The following is a 14,544-nucleotide window of genomic DNA, read 5'->3' as shown; positions in this document are numbered from 1 at the left end:
GTATATTATGCAGCAGCCAAAACTTAGCCAGAAACATGCTAAATAGGTAGAGTATCTTCAAGGTTTCCATTTTGTTTTGAAACATATAAATGGCCAATCAAATAAAGTTGCAGATGCCTTAAGTAGGAGAAATATATTACTGCAATAGAGTCAAATTCAAGTATTAGGATTTGATTTTCTTAAAGAAATATATGAGAGAGATTCAGATTTTAAAGAGGCATTTGAAACTTGTAAGAATCCTGTTTTGATGGATAGGAGTAAATGGTTGAATTATTTCTTACAAGATGGATGTTGTTTAAGAGAAATCAGTTGTGCATACCAAACTGTTCAATGAGGGAGAAATTAATCAAAGAGAAACATAGTGGAGGACTTGCAAGACATTTTGGCATAGAGAAGACTTTTGAACAGTTGAACAGATTTTATTTCTGGCCAAAAATGAGATATGGTAAGTATGGATTTTGTTTTGGGTTTACCAAAGAATCAAAGAGGTAATGATTCAAGTAGTGGAAAAATTTTCAAAAATGGCACACTTTATTCCATGTTATAAAACTAGTGATGCTTCTCACATTGCTAATTTGTTTTTTAAGGAGGTTGTAAGATTGCATGGGTTGCCTAAGAGTATTGTCTCAGACAGGGATTCCAAATTTTTTGGACATTTCTGGAGGACAATATGGAAGAAGCTGGGAACTAAAATAAGTTTCAGCTCTGCCTATCATCCACAAACTGATGGACAGACTGAAGTTGTGAACAGGAGTTTGGGCAATCTTTTAAGGAGTCTTACTGCAGAACATCCAAAGAAGTGGGATCAAGTGTTGGCACAAGCTGAATATGCATATAATGACTCACCTAACAGGAGTACAGGACAGAGTCCATTCCATATTGTTTATGGAATGCATCCAAGAGGATTAATTGAGTTAAGAAACTTGGGAAAAGATGAAATGAGAAGTGCAGAGGGAGAAGATTTTGCTTCAGAAATGCAAGAAATACATGAACAAGTGAAACAACACCTATAGGATAGCAACATCAAATACAAGACTAGGGAAGACATGAGAAGAAGAGAGGTGAACTTTGAAGTTGGAGATTTTGTATTAGCACACCTTAGAAAGGAAAGGTTTCCAAAGAGGGAGTATAACAAATTGAAGTTCAAGAAAATTGGACCATGCAGAGTATTAAGAAAGTTTTCTGCAAATGCATATGAGATTGACATACCCCTTGATGTTGGAATATCACCAATTTTTAATGTTGCAAACCTATATAAGTATGAAGGTGAAGCTGCAGATGATACAACACAAGATCAAGAGAGACAAGAGATTGACTGGGTAAAACAGTTACCCACAACAAAGGAATTGCAGCCAAAAAGAATTCTGGACAAAAGAAGGTGTTTAAGAAAACAAGGGGACAAGAGTAATTCTAGTATTTGGTAAAATGGAAGGATCAGCTAACCGCTGAAGCTACCTGAGTTACAGAAAAACATGTTATAGAAATTGGGCAGTTCTACGGATGAGCTCATGGACAGGAGCCCATGAAGAGTTTTGTCCTCAGGAGTCTGATGCGGGAGCATGTGACTTGGAGGGAAAATCTTCAAACTTATTCCAAAAATCCAAAAAAAATCTACAGGCAAAGGAGTGGGGTCCTCTAGCCATCAATTTCCTTGCTTTTCTAGTTTAAGATAAGGATAGAATTTAAGAATAAGACCATGTTGTAATAATCACTTATGGATAGGTTGTGATAAGCTTTATGGATAATTGCTTTAATCGCTTTATGTAAATGGCATGCTTTTGTAAGAGATAAGGACCAAGAGGGCTTTATCTATTATTTTAAAAAGGAAATAATGGGACTTATCTGAGTTAGTCAATACCGAAGACATGGTCATATTAAAAAAAACTCTTTCTGTGTATTTGAATTTATGGTTCTCTGTCAACTGGAATTTGTATGTATATTTGGTTGCAGTTCTTTACTTTTGAACCTTGTTAATGGTGATTCCACTTAGTTCCTCCTATTTATATTTGTTTTAAGCTTGTTAACGTGTTTTTCCCCTATATTGGCACACCTTGTTTCCATTGTAAACATTGTTGAGCTTCCAAGCAGAAACTCTATTTTACACAGGAAAACCGTGAAATTACTTAACTAAACAAAGTTCGGACCTGATGTTTTATTAAATCTAATTCATACCTGTATCGAATCTGAACCATTATTGCATCGCAAAACCACTGTAGAGCGGGAACGATATTTGGAACCGCCGAAGTTTGAAACTCCGACAGCTCGGACCTGAAACACTATAGAGAAGAGTGGAAAGATTGTCGGGTTCGCGATTGTTATCACATCACAAGATTGGAGCAGGAGGATCAAGCCTTTAGAATATTGGAGTCGCCGATCGCGATCTCCGATAATACTATGTGTTATCGCATCGGAGGAAGGAGCATTTGAGGGGCCGATGGTTAACCGCCAATAGTGTTAAATTGCGTATAACGCATCTTATTGGAATCTTGTGCCAATAGTGTAATTCTTTAGAATTAACACTATAGTGGTTTTAAAGCACCGATAGTGTATTTCTATTCCTTTGGAATGAAAGCCCTCCGACTGTGTATATTGTGTTTTAAACGTATTTTCCTTGTTTTAAAGAAATGATAGTTTATGTTTATAATTCCTATGGTATTGTAGTCCCAGTGGAGGAAGACAGTCCATTGGTATAAATTGTGGCCGATAAAAAGGGTTTGGGGTGATTAAAGAGGGAAGAATGGTTATATGAAGGAGAAAAGGGAATTGTTATAACATTCAGTCTAGTAATAGATGACTAATACCCCAATAGAAGAAGAAGGAGAAATACAATCAATGTTAGAAGAAATTATATCAGGTTTCAACCATTTGTCCATATCGCCTGCACCCAGGCCACCAACATGAGAGGTAAAAACTTACTAGGATAGGAGAAAATGATAGGATTCCAAGAAAGGATGTTGCAATATTTGAAATGCTTAAAAAAGAAGAAGAACGTAGTATGCGAAGGTAGGAGGGTATGAAATAGAGTGAAAAAATAGGTGCATAATGTGGAAATATGGGAAAAAAAGGATGCCATGTCCCTAAGAGAACTATCATGACAAGTTGCTTGTCCATAGATAAATAAATTGTGCACAATAAATAAAATGCTAGAGTGGGCCAAGTAGAAGTGCATAAAGCAACAAGACTAAGCTCAAACTAAGAACCTTACGGTTGAAGGGAAAGGGAAAATAACCAACAAATAACCAAAATATTGTTTTAGGGTTGCAAGTAGCAATACAAAATCATGGTTGTAAGTCACCCATGACTACAAATAGTTTCGCATGCTACAATGAGAGCATGGGTGAACTAAGAGAGCTAATGGGGCATATTCTTATTATATAGCTATTATATGAAAATGAAATGTTTTACTTAGTGTGCAAGTGCTACCCAACACATAATATATTATTTGTTGCATATGCAAATATATAATATAGTGATGTAAATAAAGTAGTGAAGGAGGTTATTATGGAGGATACCATCCACATCTATTTAGATAGATTATAGAATATGTGCTAATCAATTAGGTATTTTAAATTGGACCATGCTTAAATATTCATGGCATAATGTACCGTTGTGGCTTGCTAAGAGAACTTGATGCTATAGAAGGTAAAAAATAATATGTGTGAATGTGTGCATTATGGAGGTTGAGCTGGAAGTATTAAGATACCAAATGCCTATTTTCCTATGTTTATATTGAATCAGGACACCTATACTAATAATATTCTAATGTTCAAGAAAACTCAAGAAACAATAATGTTGTCTCACTTGATGCTCCTTTCCAAAGAATAAGTTTTTGAAGGAAAGTGTGGTAAAATTTTTCAGTACATTGGAATGCCAACATATTTGTTTAGATAGAGGTAATCTCATGGGAGAGAAAATTTGTTCATCAATAGGAAAAGATTGGCTAGAGAGATCAATGTGTGGATAACATTGTTGTGTCCTACATGGATTCCCATAATAACTATAGAAGAAATTGAATTCTTTTTTTCTATGGATTAAGATGATGCCATATATATGGTAGATGCAAGAGGGTAGTTGCACTAAAAGGGGGAATTCCCCATTTTTTATTTTTTATTTTAAATTGGAGGTACATATTAAGTGAGATGTTGAGATTGTGAAAAATCAATTGTCGTGGATCAAGGTGTCCATATGATGTAGCTATACTTTTCCAAGGAGGAATCCTCAAAAATCTATGTAGAATTAAGGGTGAGGGATGATTTCTTGAGGGAGACACTATATGCTAAAGAGCTTGCCTAAGGGGATTGTGCAAATTTGAGATGAAGGAATTTGTTGAAAATGTGCTTACAACCAATCTATTGAGGAGTAGACCTCCAAAGAGGGAATACATCTAAAGAGAATATCTACAATTAGTCAAATAAATTAAAAAGTCCACTGGGAGGTAAGCACTTCAATACCAACTAAGAAATGCAACCATGGGATCAAATAAAGGAGCACAATATTAAATCATCCCAAAAGAAACAAACAAAAGATTTTTGGGAAAAAATGAACTAGCTTATTCATTTGGTATTTTATTTATATATGAAATACTTATTCATTTAGCCTCAAACTTGACTAAATTAAAGTACAAATGGAAGTATTTTAATGTCGATCACAAATGAAAGAACAACAATTCATGATAAAGATACAATATAAAATGGATAAGGAGGCAAAGTGTTGGATACTGATTGTATAAGGCATGCCATTGACAACAGATAAGTCTTTGGTAAATTTTGCATCTAAAGCAATCGTTTTGTGTTATCAATGATGATCCTCATCTTTACTACTTGTCTTAATGTTCGAAGTTCAATATGCCATTGAAAGTGTCTCTTGATGCATATTTTATCATATTCTAAAGTGTATTATGCCAATTTTATAGGTTTTTCCAAAGCCCCCAATCAAAGAGCACACTAAAACATTTAATGTACAGGTTTGCACAAAGTCTAGAGTAGTTGAAAGAGCCAAAATGGATCATCTAACTCATTTGGATCCTAATCCTAATATATTTTTATGCATTTGTATGCAATGTCAAAAGTTCATTAAAATCACTTTTTCCAATTCCTAACATTTTTTGTGATAACTCAAACAAATGGAAAAAAAATTCCGCTAGTTTAGAAAAAAGATTATACAGGGTATAAAGTTCTCTTACATTTTGAAGGGTTTTCCCCCTCCCAAGTGATAGTGAGAGTGTCGATGCTTAAAAACCATAAAGTTAATTTTAATGATTAATTTTTTCCACTTGAAAATGAAAAACTATTATAAATACTATTTTGATATGGTTTTATCATGTTTGTTACAAACTAGCTTGAATATCGTCATCATCTCTCAAAAGTGGAAGAAATTAAGAGATTGAGTAAAGAGACGATTCTATATGATCAATTCATGCCCCTTTTTTATTATCCATTTGTACCTATTAAGTATGTTTGATCAAGATCAAATATCTAAAAAGCACGATTTATGGCTGGAATTGCTCGATCAAGGAATTGAAAGACATAGCAAGGCTGTTAGAAATGGAAGGAACCTTGACCTGGGAGTCATTTAAGTATATTGGGATCCCAATCTTCAAATCAAATCCCAAGGTAGCTCACTGGATGCCCTTGCTAGAAAAGCTAAAACTCAGAATACAAGCTTGGGGAGCCTCATGGTTGAATAATGTTGGGAAGGTAATTCTAATGAAATATGTTCTCATAAGTCTACCGTTATATCAGAACTCCATTCTTCTAGCCCTAAAACCTTTATTAGTAAAGTGGATGGTCTCCTGAGAAGATTTTGTGGGAGGGAGGAAAAAATAATGAAATAAGGCTCCATTTAACTAGGACACTCTTAAGAAGCCATTCTTGGAAGGAGGTCTCCAAATGCGAGATATGGAAGCCCAAAATCTTGCTCTGGGCTCCAAGCTCCTCTGGAACATTGTTTCTGGGAATCCTAGTTGGAGCAAGAGAGTTCTGTGGAAAAAATATTTTCATGGGCAGCACTTGAGGTGTTTGGACTAGCCTCCAAGAATAACCAAAGGATCACCGGTATTCAAACTCTGTCTTATAGCTATGAAACAGTTCAGTCACAAGCTATACTGGATCCCAGGCAATGGGAAAAAAATAAGAATTTGGGAAGATTCAATTCTTGGAGATCAGCCCTTGAATCAGATAGCAGAACTTGTAAATATCAGAGTTTGGCTTCAAGCCAACAATCTGGAAACCCTTTGGGACATCTCCAATTGGACAGATGATGCAGGAAGACTTTGGGATGGTTGGAATCTAGGGGAGGTCCCCCATTAGATGGATGGTGAAGCCACTTTACTGTTGGATTTGCTCCAAGGAAAATCTCCCTTAAAGGCCTCTTCTAAGAAAAAAGAGGGTGGGCTCTCTCTCAAGCTCATACTCAGCAGCAGAAGGTTAAAAAAGTAAGATGGCTATCCCAAACGTTCCCCCAGATCCAACTCAATAGAAATTTATTTTGTCCTTTCCTGCTCTCCCTAAAATTGACTTCTTTTGCTGGACTTTGGTGCATAAAAGTATCCTCACTAGAGATAACCTGAGAAGGCATGGAATGGAAGGTCCCTCCAGGTGCCCTCTTTGTGTTTCGGATGAAGAAACGGCTAATCACCTATTGTTACTGTGCCCTTTGCTCAAGAAGTTTTGAGGGGTGTCCTGATGTTAGGGCCAGACAAAATATAGCTTCCTAAAAATATTTCTGACCTGCTAAGAAACTAGGCCAAATTATCCCCATTCTGTCTCTTCAAAAAAAACCTTCTCAAGATTGTCTGGATGTGGATTCCCAAATTCACATGTTGGAAACTGTGGCTAGAGAGGAACAACAAAATTGTTAGGGAGGAGAGTTGTAATCCGGGAAAAATTATATCTAAGATCAAAGCTTTGTTGGGTGAGGCCTTAGAAGCCAAACCTGCCATAAGAAATGGTAGGACTCTGGACAGCGAGGAAGATCAATGGCTAAAAGAGCTAGTTCCAAACCATCAGAATAGACCCATTCCTCTTGCTAAAGCCCCCTCTCATTGGGAAATTCGTCTGGAAGAACAGGAATTCATCAAATGGAGATCAGCTTTGGATGATCACTGCCTTTTCTTTGATGGGGCCTCTAAAGGTAACCCAGGAGTGGCGGGTGGCAGTGGAGTTATCTTGAGTCTAGGTGGCTCAACTGAGTTGCGCTTTGCTTGGGGTTTGGGGCATGAAACTAACAACAAAGCGGAGGCTCTTGCTCTATGGTAGGGTCTAAATCTGGCTATCAAGAGGAATCTCCTCTCCATCTCAGTCTTTGGAGACTCTAGACTGATTATCCAGGCTATGAACTTTCAAAAGATCCCTTCTCAAGTACATTTAGCCCCCACACTCAAAAAAATCAGACTAGTTTTGACTAAGTTTCACAAAATCTCCTTCTATCATATTCTGAGGAAGTTAAACTCACAGGTAGACTTGGCTGCCAATCAAGGCTCTATCTATAGCAGGAGATCTCTATTAGTTAATGATGTTGAATCGGACTGCAACATTCCTTAATTCTGAAGAGCACTGATCCTCTGCTCCTATGAGCAATCCACTGGTTCAGATTTCTCTCCACTCTATGTTGGACTTCACCGCTGCGTCTCACTGCAATCAGTTGGGTAGGTGCTGGGGGGTTCACGAGGGCTCCTTCAAGGTTATATTAGAGAGCAGAAAGGCCACGACTACGTTCTATGTTGAAATGGCAAGCAATGCCGGCAATGTTGACATCCCTCTTGGCAATCCTCTAGGATGTTTCTACTCTATCCGCTTGAAGGAATGCCACCCTTGTGTGGAAAAAGCAATGCACCACAACTGCCCTGTGTGTTTTGATTATTTATTCGACTCTACAAAGCTTATCAGCGTATTGCCTTGTGGTCACACCATTCACATGCATTGCTTGAAAGAGATGCACAAGCATCTTCAATTTGCTTGTCCAGTGTGCTCCAAATCTGTCTGTGATATGTCTAAATTGTGGGAGAAACTTGACCAAGAGGTTGCTTTGACTCCAATGCCTGAAGCTTACCAGAACAAAATGGTTTGGATCTGTGGAGTAACTTTTGAAGTAAATTTTCACATTGTTGCACACAAGTGTCAAAGTGGCAATTCTTATAACACCTGACAGAGCAGGGGAGTTCCTTCTGCAAGTTCATGGAGATCTCATCTTTGATATTCTCAAATGTTCAGATTCATGTATCCCTCTTTACCATTTGTAAGGTTGCCTTAGCACTGCTTATGTGGCATGAAAAACAGTTGTACTGCAAATTTCTTTGCAGTGGGTCTCCTCTCTACAAGCAAGGATGAAGAGCTAAGACGTGGCATGCAAAAGTAGCGGAAATCCAAGACACCATTCTGAACCCAGATCAAGTGTATATTCAAGCCATTATCTGCAATCACAGTGTAATTCCTTCAGCGAACTTACCAAAATCTAAATGTACTCTCCTCGCCTCCTATCAAAACGAAAGCAAAATATATAACAAGGAAATAAAGAGTAACCCTGTTAAATCCCTCGGCAGTTGTTTTTCCGAATCTTTAATAAAAACTAGCCGTTATTGTAAAAAAAAAGGTATGTTTGACTTTTAGTTCCTCATTCATTCTATAGTTCTACATTATGTTTGTACAAACAAAATATATAATTTTGCTATATTAAAAGCAAAATTGTGGTAGTTCTTTTAAGCCCCTAACAATTCCATGTGAACCTAAATTCCATGGTTTTAACCATTCAAGATGTTGTAATCAAATTTAGTCCATTTGTGTAGATTTCTTCCCAAAAGGCTACCTAAAAATGGATTCTAAGGTGAAATATCTTAAAGACAAAAGGCCCAAAGTCTAGAACGTTTCTCCCAATAGTATGACCCTTTAGACTCTCTTTCAACATTCCTATCTTCTATAGAGTAGTTGTCACAAATGGGGTACATACATAATGCATACCCACACTATAGACAAATGGAAACCATCTAAATATTATTTTGAAGTTACAAGTTTTCTTGTGCCAATAGAAAATCATTAGGAGTACGTGGAGATACATCTCCTTTAGTAAGATTCACTAGAAAAAAGCTTTGCTTGGTGTTGGGTGCAGTTTTTATACCTATTTCCTATACTTTCTTTCCCCAATTTTGATCCTCCTTCCCTCTAGGCCAAGAAAAATTTACATGTTAATCACCTTTTCCTTACTATAAATAGCCTATTTTTCCATCATGTTATTTTGCCATTTTTCCTGAATATAACGATGCAATATTCCTTTTTATGGCTAACTAGGGTAAGCATTGGAGAAGTCTTTTGGATCTCTCTCTTTTTCAGGTGTTGTTTGCGAGAACAAGTTTATGGGATGAAAAACCACACTGATTGATCTAAGAGTATAATGGAATAAATGGTTATTACACTCTGTATGTTGTTACAGGTGTTGTTGTTACACCACGTGCTATTACAGGTTACCGTTGTTACACCTCGGGTGTCATTACAAAGTTGTTGTTACCCAATGATTGTTGTTACATCCCAAACTGTCATTTAACCGCAGGATGCTATTACACCGTAGCTGGCAAAGTCACAGGTACTATTCCACGCAACAGCTATTGGAAGTTATGAATTGTTTATTTAGAAAGTGACAGATACAAATGGTTTTGATCTTAACCAATGTATTTGAATAGCATTTGTATTTAGGAACTAGTTATAATGATTTCTATTTTATGATTAGCATGAGAATCGTGAGATTCTCATGACTGATCTATTCCTGATTTTGGGTATGTAAAAACTATAAGAGAAACTTAATCTCTCATGTATGGGATGACGACATAGAGAGAAGTGTTATTTTATCTTGTAACTTTTAATTGTTTTAATATCAAAGACCTTGCGGTGGTGCTGTTGTTGTTTCTAAGTTGATTCTTTAACTAATTTCCTGTTCATTCCTGCACCCCTGCTGGGGAGGAAGGGCCCTCCTCTTTAGCAGGGACTACAGCGGTAGAGTAATTGTATATTATTGTTTCTTTCTTTTATTATATGTATGGTTTTTTTTCTCGTTGTATAATTTGTAAAATATATCGGCTTCAGTTCCATAATTATGTTATGCTATTACACCAATTTGATTAGCAGTATGGTAGTTGACCAGATGGTGTAGTCATTAGTACAGTGTGTGGCATGCCTTTGCTCTGGTAATCGTGAAGTGTGATTTCATTTATGTAGAGTGCTTTAATTTCTACATGAATGATTTAATTTCTGAAATTAATTCAATGACATTCTTTACTATTTTCTATTTTCATTCTTGCTTGTAGTGTATTGGCACAAACAGTGCAAACTCCATTGAAATAATATACCTACCTTGGTTTCACAATTAAATGGTTGCAGTCTTGGTCAATTAGGATTGATTAAAACAACACTACATTTTAGCGCCATTGTCGGGGATGGCACTTGACGATACAGTCAGCCAAGTTGTTTGTTTGATGATAGAGTATTCCTAGTCTACAATTGGTAGACGGTAAGAAGAGAGGTAAGAACCTGCGCATCGCTCTAATATACTTGGGCGGGCTCACTATTATGATCACTAGGGAACTTAGGGTGTGTCATTTTTGTGTTTTCTTAAAGCATTTCTTCAACTCTTCAGTTGTTGGGCGGTAAGATGAGAGGTAAGAACATGCACATCGCTTTAACATACTTGGGCGGGCTCACCACTGTCAAAGACTAAGACACTTAGGATGTGGATTAATACACATAGGGTCCATGTGTGCAACTGTAGGAATTATATAAATACTAAAAATATCCCCCCACTCTAATTAGTCACAGGAAAAATGGGTCGTAAAAAGGAAAGGAAGAGTGTAGATTTGGGAAGGAAAACATTTATCCATGAAATGATCTCAAAGGCAGAAAAAGAAAAATCAAGTTCTCAAAAGGATGCAAGGAAAACAGGGCCACAAAAAGTTGTTACTCCCATAACAAGAACAAAAAAAATCTGATTCCTCTATTTCAAGGCCATACCATTCTAAAGCTAGCGAAAACACTCCCAAGATTAAGCATCTGATTCAGGAACAATAGGGGAAAGGTAGTAACCAGAACCTTAGGATTGAGGGACAAGGGGAAACTGAAGGGGGACATCAAAAACCCGAAACAGGAGAGCACCTATTGGTTTATCAATATCACGATTCAAGCATCACAGTGAAACAGCTAGCCTTGAAGCTGCCTGAGCTACCAATTTCACGTGCAAGACAATCACAATAACAGTTTGAGGAATGTTTGTTGCAACAAGGATTAGAAGGGTTAATAATGGGGGAAAACAATAACAACAACACTAAAACAGATGCTACTATCACCACCTTTGAGTTCCGAATTGGGGATATCAGAGGCGAGGCTCCCATGAAAAATATTCCTTTATCATACTTACCATATTTTCAATGAAATAATCTAGAAGACCCTGACACCTTTTTATTTGAATTTGATGCCTTATGTAGGAGTTATGACTATGTTTCAGATGCTCAAAAATTAAAATTATTTCCTGCTACTCTAAAAGGAGCAGCCCTGAGATGGTTCATGGGGTTAAGCTCTTCTTCTATTCGAACATGGAGTGACATGAAGGAGACATTTTTATCAAAGTATCAAGACTATCGCAGAACCAGGGAATTAAGAGAGGAAGTATTCAGGATGACACAAAAGAAGGATGAGAGCCCGGAAGACTATGTGGATTGGTTTCATTATAATTTCTAGAGGTATAAACACAATTATTTAGATCACGAGATCTTGAATACCATATTTATAAGAGGAATGAGGGATGACTACCTTGATACCCTGAATCTACTAGGAAAAGCGGACATATCTCAAGAACCATTTGCTGAAATTGTAAAGCTCTGTGTAAGATGCTCTAGAGGATCGTCGAAGGGAAGAAGCACAATCTTAGATGCCTCTACCCAAATACAAGAGTTTGTAAGTGGAGGAGTAACCAGAGTAGAGATCGGGAATTTATTTGAAAATTTCAAAACCAACATCCTTAGTACTCTATATGCCCAGATAACGACAACACAGATCAAGAAGACACAAGGAGAAGCTAATACACCTCTGGATGAGTTATGTCTGAATTTCCATAAGAAGCATCCTTTGATGGAGTGTGAAATGAATAGCATCAATTTGTGAGCTGGAACATTCTATAGGACAATGTCCAGAGCTTCCCAAACGGAAAGCAGTACTCAGAGAATCGAGTGAAGAAGTTCAGTCCTCTTATTTCATCGCACCCAGGAGACCATGGCAGCCACGACCTCTAGGTATGTCCTAAGGTTTTTCTTATTTTAATTCATGGAATAATGCATATAACGCTCAACAATATCCATGGAAATAATTTTCTCCTTCTCCAGCACAGTTTCCTTTCCTTTGGAACTAGTGGTCCCCCTCTCCATCTATTTAATATACTCTATCTCAACCATATCCTTGGAATCATAACTGGGGGGGGGAATGCCCAAACTACAGTCCCATCTGGATTACTAATGTAGCAGCAGCTACAATTGTCCCCTTTCCAAACTCTTGTCCCTACACCACCTGTGCAACCCCAACTACCTGTGCAACCTAACCCTAACCCGAATAATAAAGCAGCCCAGAGCATAGAGGCTTTAACTACCTTCCAGACTTACCTTATCACTCCCGTTGGACTTAATGAAATTCAACTACGGTCGGGTAAGGTAATTAAACCAAACCACTCCCCTATCATTACTGAGGAGGAATGTGAACCTTCTAGAGGAGGTACAGTAGATCTTGAGGCGGTTGTTACACCTGTAATAGCCGATACAAAGAAAATTGTTACGCCTGTAATAGCCAACCCAAGAAGAATTGTTACTCCTGTAACAACCAACTTGAGTAAGGCTGATACACCTGTAGCAGCCGATTCGACTGTTATGACTCAGGATCCTCTATATCCTTAGAGATTAACTGAGACTGGAATGACCTCACAACTCGAATTTGATTTCCTAAGGGAGTTTCAAAACCTGAACATATGAATTCCTCTACTGCAAGCTCTTAAAGAAGTACCTATTTATGCCAAAATAGTACGAGATCTGTGCATTAAGAAACCTAGAAGGAAGCCTAAGGACCCTGTCACCATACACATGATGGGGAAATTATCCAAATTAATGACTACTCAACCTCTTTTAACCAAGTATAATGATCCAGGAAACCCTATCGTTACTGTCTATATTAATGACCAGCCCATAACTAATAAATTGATTGATCTTGGGGCGGCCATTAATGTGATGGCAAAGGACCTCTTTACCACCTTGGGGCTACATGGGCTTAGACATACACCTACTGTACTTGAATTAGCAGATAGGTTCTGTGTTAAACCCGAGGGGGTATTAGAAGATATAGTAATCACAATAGCTTCCTGGAGTTATCCAGTTGACTTTCTTATCTTACAAACCAAATCCAACTTGGGGGGACATTCTTTGATTCTAGGGAGACCCTCGTTAGCCACTACAGATGCATTTATAGGATGCAGATCTAGATCTATGATGATTTCATATGGCCAGGATACAAAGAACCTTAATATTTACCCCCCAAAACCAAATATGGATTTGAACAATCCCTGGTGGGATGAATTTGAACCCGAATCAGATCTTTCCCTACCGCTCCTCACTCTGGGAAAATCCTAGTATTTCAAGGATGAGATAGAAGATGATATCATTAATGGCTTTATCAGTAACTCGCTTTCTGTCACTTCTATTGAAAATTCAAAGGAGGAAGAGGAGGTAGAAGATACAAACTTTGAACAAATGAGAACCACTCCGCATACTGACACTAGTCTAGTCGAAATAGACCCAGGAGAGTATTTGAACATTAACCCCAACCTGATTGTTGAGAAAAAAAAACTGTTGTTACAAAAATACAAGAAGGAATTTGCATGGGACTATATGGATATGAAAGGGATTCATCCCAACCTTTGCACTCACCACATTTATTTGAAAAATGGTTGCAAACCAATTAGATAATCACAACGCCACATGAACCCTGTGCTGAAGGAGGTAGTGAAAGAGGAATTACAAAAGCTCTTGAGTGCTAACTTTATTTATCCGATATCTGATAGTCAGTGGGTGTCTCCTCTTGTCATTTTCCCTAAGAAGAATGGAAAGTGGAGAGTCTATGTGGATTACAGAGAACTCAATAAGGCCACTCAAATGGACCATTTTCCTTTACCGTTTATAAATTAGGTCCTTAACACCCTTTCTGGGAAAAAGTTTTTTTTTTTTTTTTTTTCATTTTTAGATGGGTTTAGTGGCTACAACCAAATACATATTTCCCTAGAGGATCGGGATAAAACAACCTTTACTTTCCCTTGGGGAACTTTCGCATACATAGTACTCCCTTTTGGACTCTGCAATGTGCCAGCAACTTTTCAATGGAAATACTGGGAATTTTTTTTGATTTGTTAAATGACTGCCTTGAAATCTTCATGGGTGATTTTACACCTTATGGTGATGCTTTTGAAACAACATTATATAATTTAAAGAAAGTGTTGGAACATTGTGTACAAAATAATGTTGCTTTGAGCACCGAA

The sequence above is a fragment of the Pinus tabuliformis genome, chromosome X (genome assembly GCF_031772625.1).
Source record: "Pinus tabuliformis cultivar Carrire ecotype Pingquan chromosome X, CPIR1, whole genome shotgun sequence".
Classification (NCBI taxonomy): domain Eukaryota; kingdom Viridiplantae; phylum Streptophyta; class Pinopsida; order Pinales; family Pinaceae; genus Pinus; species Pinus tabuliformis.
The sequence above is the reverse complement of the archived record's forward strand: the minus strand, read 5'-3'. Positions refer to the sequence as shown.